Below are 15,439 nucleotides of genomic sequence, written 5' to 3' on the forward strand. Positions count from 1 at the left end.
CTGGAATTTCTAACATTTGGTTGTGATGTCACAGTTGTGGAGGTAAATTGCGCAATGTCAAAGTTGAAAAAATAGATATAATTTGATCTGCAAAATACACTGCGTATCATCACCGTGCAGTGTCGGTAATACAATTGCCACATCTACCTACTATTTGGCGACTTCCAACGAACCTTCGACACTGTCTCAAGGCTTGCGATATGGAATAAAACTCAATAAAGAGATCTAAGTAAATTACAACGAAGATACGTTACATCGGGAGGTATACGAAAACATGGACCTATATTGTTGGTTTTATTCGCGTTTGGAATCCGAATACAAAACAACATCCACTTCAGAATGAACATGTAGCAAACCCCTTCAAAATAACTAAAATCGGACGATATTGTTAAAAGGGTTCTCTAGCGAAACAAGGTCCTACGAATATATTTACAATTTTCCGAATTTGACTTATGTACGCAATGAGACCCGAAATACCAATTAATGTCCGATAGCACTCTTTGTAATTTTTTGAATCATGGAACATTAACCATATCTTAACACTGCAGCGTTATAGAATACCAAAACAGAAGACAAGTGTCCCAGCGTATTTCCCCATTACATGCACTTTCGTGGTTATGGATCACAGGGATCATTTTGTCCAAATCGTTCAGAATTTTAATTTACTCTTTGATGCAAAATTGTAGCTCTTCATATTCAAGGTCAAAATCGCAGAGTTTTTTTTTTCAATTTTTCTGGGGTTTTGATCTGTAGAAACGATTCTAAGACGCTTGAATTACAAAATAACATGATTAAATACTATTTTTCATTGGCACCGCGTAATGTGACAAAAAAAGCCTTTGAAATACATAAAATCGGGGCGTACTGTAATATTAAATCATAAATCTATACCAAAAATTCTTTGCAGGAATGTTTTACACCCTAGCGAAAACTATATAAAAAATGCAAGATATTTCGGTTCGGAATGTGGTAAAATCATTCAAAATACCGAAAAAAAGTTGGAACCGTTCTTTTGGGTTATATGAAAACATGGACCGATATAACCCATTAAGAGTAATGTAAACTTCTGTATCAACAGACAGATTGAATGATTGACAAATACACAGACATCTTTATACTTTAAAGAGTTTCCGATGAATATTTCGATGAGTTACGAACGGAATGACAAAGTTAGTATCTTATGGTGGAAGGTGTCCTTTGTCTACCACCTCAAAAACAATGCAAGTAAAACCAACGTTAAGTTCGGCTAGGCCGAACAGAAATCGGAAACTTTAAAAAGGCACAGAAATTAATATATCCACAGTCCTACAGAGGTAATGCTCGTAATTTAACATCGATTTTTTAAATATTTTTGCTTCCTTATCATAAATCGATTGACAAATTTACTCCACAGGCCTCATATGGGCATTACATTTAATAGAAAATTAATTTGACATCTTCTCATAGAAGAACAAAAGGATGGTCAAGTAGGTTGTTTCTTCAAAAGTCCTTCAAAATACCAAAATTTCCTCACAGCCTACGAATATGCTGTTTTGAAAAAATGAAAGGAAGATCATTTTATAGATTCAAAAAATTCAGCAAGAAGTCTGGTAGGATCAATATCACTTCTATAAAAGTCCAGTTGGTTTTCAACACGATTTCTCTTAAAGTACTACAAGGTCTTTCTTAGAAGTCCAATAGGTCTTTTCACAGAATATATAAATCAGAATATATAAAAAACAAGAGGGTGAGTCATCTGTGAGATGACCTGTAAATCTGTAGAAGATTTCCCCAAGAATATATGGAACATGTAAACATTATTCCAAAGTGTATTATAAACAATCAGTTGACCCAAAAATCTTTCCGATATGCATTTTGTATTAAAATTAAAGTCATTTAACAGATTAAAATATTTGTGATTTAAAAAATGTTTATAAATGTAGAATAAATTGTTGTCCATATAATGTCCATATAATGGTACATCCCGTTCCCAGTAGTTACAAAATCGCTACAACTAAAATTATCAACATAGGTCTTTGTTGTGGTACAACCTCCCTTTAACTGTACCTCTCGATTTAGGGTTCCCAGTGGAACACCCCACCATAGGATACAGCCCTCATATAATTATAGTTGTCACAAAACATTCCCGATATTGCGGTTTGGTATATCCCATATACAACCTCCAGATTGTAGGAACTACTTTATTGTTATTTAACATTTAAGATTTCCAGTGGTCACAAAACTTCACCTCTAAAATTTGTTTCACACTTTGATATTGCTCCCTTATAAAGCTACCGCCATATTGAAGGAATTTTTAGATACACTTTCTGACATAATTTAGGCATTTCGAGTATCTATGGTATAAAAACTTCTGCACCTCAAATTGTTGACAGGAAGGAAAATAATTATTCTATTTTAGTTCATAACTAGCTTAAACCGGTGCGCTTCGCTACCCCGACTAAGTGAAAAATAAATGAATGAGTCCTACGTAGGCCACATTTACAAATTGTATATACTCTAACAGTCCTGAGTCCACTCTCTCCTTTAAAGAAGATAATTAAATTAGGAACAACACTAAAATTGAGTACTTTAAGTTTGAGGATACTTGTAATTTATTCAGCCTATTGGGACATCTTAAATTACTCTTAGGATAACTGCTTCTGTTATTAATAATTTTTACTCCAATATTGATATAGATATGTCAATAATGATACAAATTTCATTGAAATGGAACGTATATATCAAATACATGAAATCGGCCGAAAATATGCATGGGAGCTATATCTAAATCTGAATCGATTTCGAAGTATTTTGGCACAATTATTTCTAGGCCAAATTCAGTCGCACATTACGAATGTCATTGAAATCGGACGTATACAGCATGATTGGTGCATCAAATAAATGAAATCGGCCGAAAATATATATGAGCGCTATATCCAAATCTGAACCGATTTCGATATAATTTGGCACATTTATTTCTAGACCAAGTTCTGTAACACATTCCAAATTTCAGTGAATTTGGACATATATAGTGTGTTTTTTGCATCAAATACATGAAATCGGCAGAAAATATATATAGGAGCTATATCCAAATCCGAACCGATTTCTATATAAATTGGCACATATATTTCTGGGCCAATATCCATCACACATTCTAAATTTCAGCGAAGTTAGACATATATAGCGTGTTTGGTGCATAAAATATAGAAATCGGCCGAAAATGTATGTATATGGGAGCTATATCCAAATCTGAACCAAACTCGATATAATTTGGCACATTTATTTCTAAAACAAATTCCGCGACACACCCTCTAAATTTCAGCGAAATTGGACATATATAGCATGTTTGGTGCATGAAATGTGGAAAATCGGCCGAAAATATATATGGAAGCTATATCCATATCTGAACCGATTTCGATATAATTCGGCACATTTATGTCTAGACCAAATTCCGTTACACATTCCAAATTTCAGCGAAATTGGACATATATAGCGTGTTTGGTGCGGAAAATCGGCCGAAAATATATATGGAAGCTATATCCATATCTGAACCGATTTCGATATAATTTGGCACATTTATTTTTAGACCAAGTTCTGTAACACAATCCAAATTTCAGCGAATTTGGACATATATAGAGAGTTTGGTGCATCAAATGCGGAAAATCGCCCGAAAATATATATGGGATCTACATCCAAATCTGAACCGACTTCGATATAATTTGGCACATGTATTTCCAGACCAAGTTCATATATATAGGAGCTATATCCAAATCCGAACCGATTTCTATATAAATTGGCACATATATTTCTGGGCCAATATCCATCACACATTCTAAATTTCAGCGAAGTTAGACATATATAGCGTGTTTGGTGCATAAAATAAAGAAATCGGCCGAAAAGGTATGTATATGGGAGCTATATCCAAATCTGAACCGATTTCGATATAATTTGGCACATGTACAGTGACGGCCATATAATTAAGAACGGCATCGTGTTGAATAATATTTGCCTTGCTACATTCCAAATATTTGAATATTTATATGGAACAGAACTTGTAAATAAAGTACACGGTAAGCACTTTCAAATAAAGCCAAAACATGTTCTAATTCCCCCTCGTTTATACGAAAGAAACCAGGATTTAATAAAATAGTTATAAATCGACCTGGCCACATAATTAAGAACGATATAAGTAAAGGTTACCTAAAGGTAATTTTCATGCACAATATGTGAATATATCGTTATGTGTTTTAGAAATCGGTTACTTTGATCCATTTCTGGTATCAAATGTCCTTAAATGGTACATATTATTGAGTCTAAGTTTGATAATTAGGGCATACCTAACTTTTTCCAAAATTTGCCCATAATTTGGCGAATTTATTTTATTTTTGGGATCTAAAGCCACAGATTTGGCTTCCTCTCATCCCCTCGATGACGCTCTAAACGATACCCTGTGATTGTCGTTCCATAGTCGGCGCTTATTTACCCTTAAATTGGTTTTTACCCCACTTCTTTGAGTCCTTTACGAGGGAATTGTCTGGAAAATAATTTCAATGAGCCATTTCCACCTTATAAATCGCTAAGATTGTTGTCTGCAGGTAGTAGACAGGAAATAAAAAAATAATTTCGTTTTGTACAAAAAATTGGCCTAACGGTACACCGAAAAAAATGAAACGTTTAATATTTTGAAAGTCTTCATTGCACAATGTCATTGTGGGTGTGGTAGGCATAACTATGTAAGACTTTTTAATCAACGAAGCTTATATTAATATCAAAACCAGTCAAATCAATCATTTTTATGGATGAAAATAAAATTTTTATATAAACTAATGTCTAATGTACGGACACAAAATTATAGTGGAATTCGATCATTCAAAACATTATGTTAATAAATGTTATATTCGGTGTGGAATTCTTCCAATTTTTGTATTGACGTTATATTATTGTTTCATTTACTGCCTACTACCTGCAGACAAAAATCCTGCCGCTTTATAAGTTGGAAATGGCTCTTACGAAAATATTTCCCAGACAAATCCCTCGTAAAGGACTCAAAGAAGTGGGGTAAAAACAAATTTAATGGTAAATAAGCGCCGATTATCAAGGGAAAATCACATGGTATCGTTCAGAGCGTCATCGAGGGAATGAGAGGAATCCAAAACTGTCGCTTTAGATCCCAAAAATAAAATAATTTCGGCAATTTATGGGCAAATTTTGGAAAACGTTAGGTATGCCCTAATTATCAAACATAGACTCAACAATATGTACCATTTAAGGACATTTGATACCAGAAATGGATCAAAGTAACCGATTTCTAAAACACATAACGATATATTCACATATTGTGCATGAAAATTACCTTTAGGTAACCTTTACTTATATCGTTCTTAATTATGTGGCCAGGTCGATTTATAACTATTTAAATAAATCGTCGTTTCTTTCGTATAGACGAGGGGGAATTAAAACATGTTTTGGCTTTATTTGAAAGTGCTTACCGTGTACTTTATTTAAAAATTTTGTTCCATATAAATATTCAAATATTTGGAATGTAGCAACATAAATATTATTCAATACGGTGTCGTTCTTAATTATATGGCCGCCACTGTATTTCTAGACCAAGTTCAGTCACACGTTCCAAATTTTATTGAAATTGGGTATAAATACGGTGTTTGGTGCCTCAAATACATGAAATCGGCAAAAAAATATATAGAGGAGTTATATCCATATCTGAGCCGATTTCGATATATATTGCCACATATATTTCTAGGCCAATATCCATCACACATTTCAAATTTCGGCTCAATTGGATATATATAGCGTGCTTGGTGCATAAAATACAGGAAATCGGCCGAAAATATATATGGGAGCTATATTCAAATCTGAACCGATCTCGATATAATTTAGCACATTTATTTCTAGAACAAATTCCGTCAGACCCTCTAAATTTCAGCGAAATTGGACATATAAACCATGTTAAGTGCATCAAATGTGGAAAATCGGCCGAAAATAGATTTTGTAGCTATATCCAAATCTGAACCGATTTCGATATAATTCGGCACATTTATGTCTAGACCAAATTCCGTTACACATTCCAAGTTTCAGCGAAATTGGACATATATAGCGTGTTTGGTGCATCAAATGCGGAAAATCTGCCGAAAATATATATAGGAGCTATATCCAAATCTGAACCGATTTCAATATAATTTGGCACATTTATTTCTAGACCAAGTTCTGTAACACATTCCAAATTTCTGTGAATTTGGACATATATAGTGTGTTTGGTACATCAAATACATGAAATCGGTAGAAAATATATATAGGAGCTATATCCAAATCTGAACCGATTTCAAAATAAATTTTCACATATATTTCTAGGCCAATATCCATCACACATTTTAAATTTCAGCGAAATTGGACATATATAGCGTGTTTGGTGCATAAAATAAGGAAATCGGCCGAAAATATATTTAGATGGGAGCTATATCCAAATCTGAACCAAACTCGACATAATTTGGCACATTTATTTCTATAACAAATTCCGCCACACATTCCAAATTTCATTGAAATTGGACATAAATAGCATGTTTGGTACATAAAATAAGGAACTCGGACGAAAATATATGTATGTGGGAGCTATATCCAAATCTGATCCGATTTGAATAAATTTTAGTAAATTTATTTCTACACCAAATTCCGTCACACATACAAAATTTCGAGATTGTATCTGTAATAGTTCTAAAGATATTTGCATACAAAATCTACATTTTTTGGAGGTACCTCCGGTGTTGATGCTATATCTCCAGATCAACGCGAAATTTCAAAAAATTATATAGCCTATTTTCATTCCAGGCCATGTAGCAATGTACCCTTAACATTTCAGTAAGATCTGTTCAGCGGTTATCGAGTCTATAAGGCACAAACAAACAAACAAACAGACAGACAGACAAACAAATTTCAATTTTATATATATAGATATGTTATGGTGGAGGGTATAACAACAAAAAGTTCGACTAAACGATTTTGTACTTGTTTAGATTGGCGTGGGCATACTTCCCGACGTATAAGATAATTCGGAATAAAATTCGTTCAAATTACTACAAACTTCTGTTTTGGAAAAATATTTAATTCATATGGCAAACAAACAAATGTTTTCTACAATAGCTTTATAAAAAATATTTTGATTTTGACGGACGACCTCAAAGGTCATATTTCCCACTTAGACACTCGTGCAGAAAAATTCTATCCAACTTAATGGGTCTGAACACGAGTTAGGAATGACTTATCATGTACCCGATATATAATTATAATTTGATTTGGTATAATTTCAAACTGTTTTTATCTTCATACGATATGAAATACGAATAATTTTATTGCCTTCAACGTAGCATTCGTAGTTCTTTTTTATACCCTCCACCATAGTATAGAGGGTATATTAAGTTTGTCATTCCGTTTGTAACACATCGAACTAATCATTTGCGACCCTATAAAGTATATATATTCTTGATCAGGATAAAATTCTAAGACGATCTAGCCATGTCTGTCCGTCCGTCTGTCCGTCTGTTGTAATCACTCTAGCGTCCGCAATAATTGAGATAGAGTGCTGAAATTTTGCACCCGAGGGTCTTTTTCCATAGGCAGGTCAAGTTCTAAGATGGGCTATATCGGTCCACTCCTTGGTATAGCCCTCATATAACGGTACCTCCGGATTTGAGGTATTTTGACGTTCTTCGCCACATTTGCTGACCGAATTAGCAATAATTTGGCACTTAGGGTTTCTAGTGATCAACAAACCCAAAGGATATGGGCATAGGTCCATGTTTTGGTATTGTCCCCATAAGTCGGTACCTCCCGATTTTCGGTATTTTGAGAATTTTAGCCACAATTTGTAACCGAACTATCTGCAATTTGACGTTTGAGGTTCTGATTGGTCATGAAATATCTCCACCAAACATCGACAACATAGGTCCATGTTTTGGTATGGCCCCCTCATAACCGTGCCTCCCGATTTTCGGCATTTTGAGCATTTTAGTTACAATTTGTAACCGATCTAGCTGTAATTTGACATTTTAGGTTCTCAGTGGTCACGAAACATCTCCACGAAACGTCGTCAACATAGGTCCATGTTTTGATATAGTCCCCATATATTGGTACCTCCCGATTTTCGGTATTTTGAGAATTTTAGCCACAATTTGTAACCGAACTATCTGCAATTTGACGTTTGAGGTTCTGAGTGGTCATGAAATATCTCCACCAAACATCGTCAACATAGGTCCATGTTTTGGTATAGCCACCATATAACGGTATCTCCTGATTTTCGGTATTTTGAGAATTTTAGCTACAGTTTTTAACCGAAATAGCTGTAATTTGACATTTGAAGTTCTCAGTGGTCATCGGTCCACTCCTTGGTATAGCCCCCATATAACGGTACCTCCGGATTTAAGGTATTTTGACGTTCTTCGCCACATTTGCTGACCGAATTAGCTATAATTTGGCACTTAGGGTTCCTAGTGATCAACAAACCCAAAGGATATGGGCATAGGTCCATGTTTTGGTATAGTCCCCATATGTCGGTACCTCCCGATTTTCGGTATTTTGAGAATTTTAGCCACAATTTGTAACCGAACTATCTGCAATTTGACGTTTGAGGTTCTGATTGGTCATGAAATATCTCCACCAAACATCGTCAACATAGGTCCATGTTTTGGTATGGCCCCCTTATAACCGTGCCTCCCGATTTTCGGTATTTTGAGCATTTTAGTTACAATTTGTAACCGAACTAGCTGTAATTTGACATTTGAGGTTCTCAGTGGTCATGAAACATCTCCACTAAACGTCGTCAACATAATTTCATGTTTTGGTATAGTCCCCATATATTGGTACCTCCCGATTTTCGGTATTTTGAGAATTTTAGCCACAATTTGTAACCGAACTATCTGCAATTTGACGTTTGAGGTTCTGAGTGGTCATGAAATATCTCCAACGAAACATCGCCAACATAGGTCCATGTTTTGGTATAGCCCCCATATAACGGTATCTCCCGATTTTCCGTATTTTGAGAATTTTAGCTGCACTTTTTAACCGAAATAGCTGTAATGATCGGTATTTTGAGAATTTTAGCTACAATTTTGTCTATTCAAAAATAATCGTCAATATAGGTCCATGTTTTGGTATATCCTCCCATATAACTAACTGTACCTCCCGATTTTCGGGAATTTTCAGTGGTCACGAAATTTCTTCACTAAAATTCGTCAACATGGGTCCATTTTTGAGGGTATACATTGTTTTGATGAAACTACCCTCAATTTTACTCTTGAAGTTCCCTGCAGCTATAAAACTTTTCCGCCAAAAAATTTAAAGATAGGTTGACTCTTTGATATAGCCCCGTAGGTGGTACCTTTCACCTAGCTGAACACATTTTTAGATTAGATTAGATAACACTGTGCAACAAAATGGAGGTGAAAGTCTGGGGCACGGAAAATTCCTCTTGGGGAAGAAAGGCCTTGGTGAGTATATTATGAACCCCGGAGGACAGATCAGCCGTGAGTCGAACTTCCGCGTTATGGCGTGATGAAATTTTTGTTAGAGATCCTGTGGGCCATCTGGAATTAGCGTTATATATTTGTTCACTGTTGCTTAAGTGATCTACAAAAACAACTAACAAAGATATAATGCTAATTCATGATGGCTTACAGGGTCTCTTGCAAAAACTTCATCACGCCATAACGCAGAAGTTCGACTCACGGCGCATCTGTCCTTCGGGGTTTTTAATATACACAAACCAAGTGCTTTCGTCTCCAAAAGCAATTATATCTGCCCAACATTTGTGTTCACAGTGTAATTTAAGCAATAGTGGGAGGCAGTAGGATTCTATCCGTTGTCGAAAAGTTGTTCCACCTAAAATTGTGAAAGGACCGTAATTATTCCATTTTAATTAAGACTTTTTTATGGTGGAGGGTATAAAACGACTTTTTACTTGTTTTAATTCATATAACATCAAAACCTTTTGGGGACATTGACTTTTAAATAACTTTCGATTAGGGTGTCCAAAAAACCGGTTTTTCCAAACAAAACGGTTTTCGGTTAACCGAAATTTTCCATTTTTTCAAAAACCGGTTTTCGGTTTTCAAAAATTTTCAAAACCGGTTAACCGGTTTAAACCGGTTTTGTGAAATAGGTGATTAAAAATGTGCGGAAAGGGGTAAATTAACATTAACGACTTCGTTATTATATAATTATCTCATAATATCCCTGCTATTTCACATTCAACCACGACGTGGGGACAGCAAAATAAAGACTGAAATTGTGATCTAAGAATAGTAAAAACCCCTACATATATAAGATTGTGTACCAAAAAAATTATTCTATTTTAGTTCATAACTAGCTTAAACCGGTGCGCTTCGCTACCCCGACTAAGTGAAAAATAAATGAATGAGTCCTACGTAGGCCACATTTACAAATTGTATATACTCTAACAGTCCTGAGTCCACTCTCTCCTTTAAAGAAGATAATTAAATTAGGAACAACACTAAGATTGAGTACTTTAAGTTTGAGGATACTTGTAATTTATTCAGCCTATTGGGACATCTTAAATTACTCTTAGGATAACTGCTTCTGTTATTAATAATTTTTACTCCAATATTGATATAGATATGTCAATAATGATACAAATTTCATTGAAATGGAACGTATATATCAAATACATGAAATCGGCCGAAAATATGCATGGGAGCTATATCTAAATCTGAATCGATTTCGAAGTATTTTGGCACAATTATTTCTAGGCCAAATTCAGTCGCACATTACGAATGTCATTGAAATCGGACGTATACAGCATGATTGGTGCATCAAATAAATGAAATCGGCCGAAAATATATATGAGCGCTATATCCAAATCTGAACCGATTTCGATATAATTTGGCACATTTATTTCTAGACCAAGTTCTGTAACACATTCCAAATTTCAGTGAATTTGGACATATATAGTGTGTTTTTTGCATCAAATACATGAAATCGGCAGAAAATATATATAGGAGCTATATCCAAATCCGAACCGATTTCTATATAAATTGGCACATATATTTCTGGGCCAATATCCATCACACATTCTAAATTTCAGCGAAGTTAGACATATATAGCGTGTTTGGTGCATAAAATATAGAAATCGGCCGAAAATGTATGTATATGGGAGCTATATCCAAATCTGAACCAAACTCGATATAATTTGGCACATTTATTTCTAAAACAAATTCCGCGACACACCCTCTAAATTTCAGCGAAATTGGACATATATAGCATGTTTGGTGCATGAAATGTGGAAAATCGGCCGAAAATATATATGGAAGCTATATCCATATCTGAACCGATTTCGATATAATTCGGCACATTTATGTCTAGACCAAATTCCGTTACACATTCCAAATTTCAGCGAAATTGGATATATTTAGCGTGTTTGGTGCGGAAAATCGGCCGAAAATATATATTGAAGCTATATCCATATCTGAACCGATTTCGATATAATTTGGCACATTTATTTTTAGACCAAGTTCTGTAACACAATCCAAATTTCAGCGAATTTGGACATATATAGCGAGTTTGGTGCATCAAATGCGGAAAATCGCCCGAAAATATATATGGGATCTACATCCAAATCTGAACCGACTTCGATATAATTTGGCACATGTATTTCCAGACCAAGTTCATATATATAGGAGCTATATCCAAATCCGAACCGATTTCTATATAAATTGGCACATATATTTCTGGGCCAATATCCATCACACATTCTAAATTTCAGCGAAGTTAGACATATATAGCGTGTTTGGTGCATAAAATAAAGAAATCGGCCGAAAAGGTATGTATATGGGAGCTATATCCAAATCTGAACCAAACTCGATATAATTTGGCACATTTATTTCTAAAACAAATTCCGCCACACATTCCAAATTTCATTGAAATTGGACATAAATATCATGTTTGGTGCATAAAATAAAGAAATCGGCCGAAAAGGTATGTATATGGGAGCTATATCCAAATCTGAACCGATTTCGATATAATTTGGCACATGTATTTCTAGACTAAGTTCAGTCACACGTTCCAAATTTTATTGAAATTGGGTATAAATACGGTGTTTGGTGCCTCAAATACATGAAATCGGCAAAAAAATATATAGAGGAGTTATATCCATATCTGAGCCGATTTCGATATATATTGCCACATATATTTCTAGGCCAATATCCATCACACATTTCAAATTTCGGCTCAATTGGATATATATAGCGTGCTTGGTGCATAAAATACAGGAAATCGGCCGAAAATATATATGGGAGCTATATTCAAATCTGAACCGATCTCGATATAATTTAGCACATTTATTTCTAGAACAAATTCCGTCAGACCCTCTAAATTTCAGCGAAATTGGACATATAAACCATGTTAAGTGCATCAAATGTGGAAAATCGGCCGAAAATAGATTTTGTAGCTATATCCAAATCTGAACCGATTTCGATATAATTCGGCACATTTATGTCTAGACCAAATTCCGTTACACATTCCAAGTTTCAGCGAAATTGGACATATATAGCGTGTTTGGTGCATCAAATGCGGAAAATCTGCCGAAAATATATATAGGAGCTATATCCAAATCTGAACCGATTTCAATATAATTTGGCACATTTATTTCTAGACCAAGTTCTGTAACACATTCCAAATTTCTGTGAATTTGGACATATATAGTGTGTTTGGTACATCAAATACATGAAATCGGTAGAAAATATATATAGGAGCTATATCCAAATCTGAACCGATTTCAAAATAAATTTTCACATATATTTCTAGGCCAATATCCATCACACATTTTAAATTTCAGCGAAATTGGACATATATAGCGTGTTTGGTGCATAAAATAAGGAAATCGGCCGAAAATATATGTAGATGGGAGCTATATCCAAATCTGAACCAAACTAGACATAATTTGGCACATTTATTTCTATAACAAATTCCGCCACACATTCCAAATTTCATTGAAATTGGACATAAATAGCATGTTTGGTACATAAAATAAGGAACTCGGCCGAAAATATATGTATGTGGGAGCTATATCCAAATCTGAACCGATTTGAATAAATTTTAGTAAATTTATTTCTACACCAAATTCCGTCACACATACAAAATTTCGAGATTGTATCTGTAATAGTTCTAAAGATATTTGCATACAAAATCTACATTTTTTGGAGGTACCTCCGGTGTTGATGCTATATCTCCAGATCAACGCGAAATTTCAAAAAATTATATAGCCTATTTTCATTCCAGGCCATGTAGCAATGTACACTTAACATTTCAGTAAGATCTGTTCAGCGGTTTTCGAGTCTATAAGGCACAAACAAACAAACAAACAGATATAGATATGTTATGGTGGAGGGTATAACAACAAAAAGTTCGACTAAACGATTTTGTACTTGTTTAGATTGGCGTGGGCATACTTCCCGACGTAAGGGAGCCCAAAACTTTATAATTCTACAAAATATTTAATCACCTGTTTCTATAAGATAATTCGGATCGGTATTTTGAGAATTTTAGCTACAATTTTGTCTATTCAAAAATAATCGTCAATATAGGTCCATGTTTTGGTATATCCTCCCATATAACTAACTGTACCTCCCGATTTTCGGGAATTTTCAGTGGTCACGAAATTTCTTCACTAAAATTCGTCAACATGGGTCCATTTTTTAGGGTATACATTGTTTTGATGAAACTACCCTCAATTTTACTCTTGAAGTTCCCTGCAGCTATAAAACTTTTCCGCCAAAAAATTTAAAGATAGGTTGACTCTTTGATATAGCCCCGTAGGTGGTACCTTTCACCTAGCTGAACACATTTTTAGATTAGATTAGATTAGATAACACTGTGCAACAAAATGGAGGTGAAAGTCTGGGGCACGGAAAATTCCTCTTGGGGAAGAAAGGCCTTGGTGAGTATATTATGAACCCCGGAGGACAGATCAGCCGTGAGTCGAACTTCCGCGTTATGGCGTGATGAAATTTTTGTTAGAGATCCTGTGGGCCATCTGGAATTAGCGTTATATATTTGTTCACTGTTGCTTAAGTGATCTACAAAAACAACTAACAAAGATATAATGCTAATTCATGATGGCTTACAGGGTCTCTTGCAAAAACTTCATCACGCCATAACGCAGAAGTTCGACTCACGGCGCATCTGTCCTTCGGGGTTTTTAATATACACAAACCAAGTGCTTTCGTCTCCAAAAGCAATTATATCTGCCCAACATTTGTGTTCACAGTGTAATTTAAGCAATAGTGGGAGGCAGTAGGATTCTATCCGTTGTCGAAAAGTTGTTCCACCTAAAATTGTGAAAGGACCCTAATTATTCCATTTTAATTAAGACTTTTTTATGGTGGAGGGTATAAAACGACTTTTTACTTGTTTTAATTCATATAACATCAAAACCTTTTGGGGACATTGACTTTTAAATAACTTTCGATTAGGGTGTCCAAAAACCGGTTTTCCAAACAAAACGGTTTTCGGTTAACCGAAATTTTCCATTTTTTCAAAAACCGGTTTTCGGTTTTCAAAAATTTTCAAAACCGGTTAACCGGTTTAATCCGGTTTTGTGAAATAGGTGATTAAAAATGTGCGGAAAGGGGTAAATTAACATTAACGACTTCGTTATTATATAATTATCTCATAATATCCCTGCTATTTCACATTCAACCACGACGTGGGGACAGCATAATAAAGACTGAAATTGTGTTCTAAGAATAGTAAAAACCCCTACATATATAAGATTGTGTACCAAAAAAATTAAGTTTACATTTTATTAAGTCTGTATTCTCACTTATGCGTTGAGATCCTCAAATTATCGTGCCGGAATCAATAATGCATTTTGTTATCGTTAACCTTAACAACCTTAAATTCGACAAGTTCTTAGTTTACTGTATTAACTCAAAAACGTATGAGTAACGTCCTGATATTACGTATACGCTGTTTTTTCATAGATCGTTCAATTGAATTAGATTGGCCCAATTATACATTTTACACAAAATATTTTTCAACAATACATTTACAATTTTGCCCGTACCTTGCGTTAGTTAAGCTTATTTTACTTTCTAGAATACAATTTTAGCTTAATATTAAAAATATTGCTATTTTTTTAAAACCGGTTAACCGACACATATAACCCGGTTTTTCGGTTAACCGAAAATGACATTTTTGGCGAAAACCGGTTTCGGTTTTGTACCTCAAAACCGGTTAACCGGTTTCGGTTTTGGACACCCTAACTTCGATTTACCGCAAACAACAGCAACATTTTGTAAATTACTTAAGAAAGTTTCTTACCTCAAGACACTTCAATTATATTTTTACAAGCATAAAAGCTACAATTTTACTATTTTTATTATTTTATATTGCATTCGACTTTTTCCTATAAATTAAATATTTAATTCTGTCATAA

The sequence above is a fragment of the Musca autumnalis genome, unplaced genomic scaffold, assembly GCF_047663935.1.
Source record: "Musca autumnalis isolate F117 unplaced genomic scaffold, ASM4766393v1 scaffold_5, whole genome shotgun sequence".
In the NCBI taxonomy this organism is placed as follows: domain Eukaryota; kingdom Metazoa; phylum Arthropoda; class Insecta; order Diptera; family Muscidae; genus Musca; species Musca autumnalis.